The 3,596-nt window shown below is 47.2% G+C and overlaps 1 pseudogene across 1 annotated transcript; it reads left to right on the top strand.

Moving 5' to 3' along the window:
* AT4G06660 lies at nucleotides 1-3,318 on the top strand (annotated as a pseudogene; the record flags this gene model as incomplete). The annotated part of the gene is made up of 1 exon: nucleotides 1-3,318.
* Nucleotides 3,319-3,596: the final 278 nt, after the last annotated feature.

The following is a 3,596-nucleotide window of genomic DNA, read 5'->3' as shown; positions in this document are numbered from 1 at the left end:
ATGCATACACGGTCACAAGGAAATCAGAACCTGCTATTCAACGATAACATCGACCGTATTGCTCGCCAACTAAGAGAACAGACAGAAACAGACACAATGGCTGACGTTGTAGATGAGCAAGAGCAACCTACCAACATTGGTGCTGGTGACTTCCCTCACAACCACAACCAGCGTCATGGAATCGTTCCACCTCCAGTACAGAACAACAACTTTGAGATCAAAAGCGGTCTCATTGCTATGGTTCAGGGGAACAAGTTTCATGGCCTGCTAATGGAGGATCCGCTAGATCATCTTGACGAGTTTGAAAGGCTCTGTCGCCTTACTAAAATCAATGGAGTTAGTGAAGATGGTTTCAAGCTTCGCTTGTTCCCATTTTCACTTGGAGATAAAGCCCATCTGTGGGAAAAAACGCTACCCCAGGGATCAATCACGACCTGGGATGACTGCAAAAAGGCCTTCTTGGCAAAATTCTTCTCCAACTCCAGGACTGCAAGACTCCGGAACGAGATATCCGGATTCACTCAGAAGCAAAATGAAAGCTTCTGTGAAGCTTGGGAGCGCTTTAAGGGTTATCAAACCAAATGCCCTCATCACGGATTTAAGGAAGCATCTCTTCTCAGCACACTTTACAGAGGCGTCCTGCCTAAGATACGTATGCTCCTTGACACCGCCTCCAACGGGAATTTCCTGAACAAGGATGTCGAAGACGGATGGGAGCTAGTTGAAAACTTGGCTCAGTCGGATGGCAATTACAACGAGGATTATGACAGAAGCATCTGCACCAGTAATGAATCTGATGACAAGCACCGCCGAGAGATTAAAGCTCTCCATGACAAAATCGACAAACTCCTCCAAGTGCAGCAGAAGCATGTTCACTTCGCCTCTGAAGACGAAGTATTCCAAATCCAAGAGGGGGAGAATGATCAGGGCGCTGAAATCAGTTATGTTCAGAACCAAGGCGGCTACAACAAAGGGTACAACAATTACAGACCCAACCCAAATCTGTCATACAGAAGCACAAATGTCGCCAATCCTCAGGACCAAGTTTACCTTCAACAGCAGCTGCAGCAGAACCAACCCAAACCGTTTGTTACTTACAACCAAAGCCTAGGGTTCGTTCCTAAGCAACAGTTCCAAGGAGGGTATCAACAGCAACAGCCACCACCTGGTTTCACACCACAACAACATCAGGCCTCTGCACCCCAGGAATCAGACATCAAGAATATGCTCCAACAGATCATGCAAGGTCAAGCCGCAGGGGTAATGGAATCTGCTAAGAAGATAGCTGACTTAAACAACAAAGTTGACAGACAGTTCAATGAACTGAGTAGCAGGTTGGAATCATTGAACACAAGGGTACGGTATCTAGACGGCGTCACTACTTCACCACCTGTTACAAACAACCCAGGCCAGCTTCCAGGAAAAGCAATCCAAAACCCTAAGGAGTACGCCACTGCACACGCAATCACTATCAGACATGAGCGAGAGCCTGCCAACTCAACATGTCTCTACATCAAACACTGAGGACAGCGTAATTCAAGAAGGGGAGGCTTCCACTCAGATTGAAGTCTCTGTTGCTGAGATCGACTATTCAGCTCAACCTTTCTATCAGGCTCAGTCTGACTTGGAGGAGAAGGCTGCTATAATCGAGAGGATGGTGAAACGATTCAAGCCAGCTCCATCACCCTCACTTGCTCTTCCATGGACGTTCAGGAAAGCTTGGAAAAGCAGATTGAACTATGGTTCATGTTTATCCGTTAAGGCTCAAGCTTATCCACAATTCCGGTCATCCTTATCCTTTAGGGTCGAGCTTATGCATTTTGGATGATGTTTATCCATAAAAAATGGAGGAAACCAATCGGAGACCGATTAGTGTCCCGGAGCGCCCGTGGAGTAACATTTATCGAGTTTTGATTGGTCTGGGCGACCTCGTGCTTGTTTTGGCCGATCTTGTGACCGACTTAAGACCCTAAAAATACTCCATTTGTTCCTCAGACCCAAAAATCCACTAGAAAACGCCTAGCTCGCGGGAGAAGACCTTAGAAGGCAAACCGCTTACGGGTTGAAAAGCCTTAGGCCACGGGCGGGAGGCTAGACTCTTGTGGTTGGACGACTCGGGCATACGAATTCATTTCGGAAACCTTGGTTGGCCGACTGCGGGCGTCTACGTAACGCTTCTATTTCGTTTATATTTATATAGCGGGATAGGGGTGTTACAAGGTGGTATGAGAGCATGGTTATGATGCTACGGGAAACCATAGTTTTCAATGTTTTATCGAGTAAATGTGTCGCAAAAAGCTGTTAGGAAATTGGTTCAGTCACTTGCTAGAGTTTAGGTAGATTAACCCATAGGATTAACCCTTTTTGTTTAGGTTGGCTTACCTTTGTTGTTAGTATTATAGGATGCTTACCCTTTTGCTTGTATTTTCGTGTCTTAACCTTTTTGTTTGTATTATAGTATGCCGCAAAAGAGATCACGTCGTTGGGAGTCTGTGGAGGAGGGACGGTCCTCGGGTCTGCCGTCCAGGCGTTATGACCTTCGTGAGAGAGTCGGGGTAGGTGTGTGAGGAGGGATGTGGCCGAGTGTTCCCGAGTTATATCGGAGACTGGATCGAGCGACACGGTTGCTGATTTTAGTCTTGCAGAGATAGCTGCCATTGTAGAGTGGGAGGATGTGCAGAGAGGGCATGGGATGATGATTGATTCGGATGGTGAGGATGACTGTGTGATTACGGGAGTGAGGACGGTGGAGCAGGAGCTGGCTCCGGAGGGAAACGAGATCGTGATGGTTCATGACTACGTTAGTGTTTCCTCGAGCAGTTCTGCTACACCATCCTTTGTACTCAGCCCGTATGAGTCAGATCCGGAGATGGACGAGGATCCACCGGTCTCGCCATATGTTCTGGAGGCTGTCGATCACTCTCCCGATAGCTCTTTCGCACTTCTATGGGAGGGCACGTCCCCATTCTCCGTTTTGCAGCCAACATGAGGGCTGATGCTATTCCGACGTTTGACGGGGGCTCCACATCAGGTATACAGATACCGTTTTGTTTCGTCTGCGGCGAGGACGGGCACTACCCACAGGAGTGTCCGTTTTACACGCCGTACATGCCCATGGCCATTACTTGTCTCTACTGTGGAGAGTATGGGCATTACGTGGCCACATGTATGATGATGAGGGATGACGCCCAGATTCCTTCACCCACCTGTACTTCCCCATCTCACGTAGCTGGACCATCGTCCCCACCGGTTCCCGACACGGAGGAGGATCTTTTCTTTGGGTGTACCTGTTCGAGGTGTAGCTTAGAGCTACTGTGATTCCCTTAGGAATCATAAACCTTAGTGTATATTAGGAACTAACCCCATTTTTTGATGTATAGCGGCGGCTACAGGGGAGCCAATAGTAACCTTCGGTTACTTTGTGATATTTTTTTGATGATATCTATAGGCTTGAATAAGCGGGTGTGTACGATAGTCCAGATCACCCCCTTACCCCTTAGGGTTGTTAACTAATGTTATGTTACCTTATGTTTATATTAATGTCCTTTTGTGTGATTGCTTGATTTACTTTTCTTAATATGTTTTGTGTGTGTTTT

Source organism: Arabidopsis thaliana, chromosome 4 (genome assembly GCF_000001735.4).
Source record: "Arabidopsis thaliana chromosome 4, partial sequence".
In the NCBI taxonomy this organism is placed as follows: Eukaryota; Viridiplantae; Streptophyta; class Magnoliopsida; order Brassicales; family Brassicaceae; genus Arabidopsis; species Arabidopsis thaliana.
This window is presented reverse-complemented; position numbering and strand designations above follow the sequence as displayed.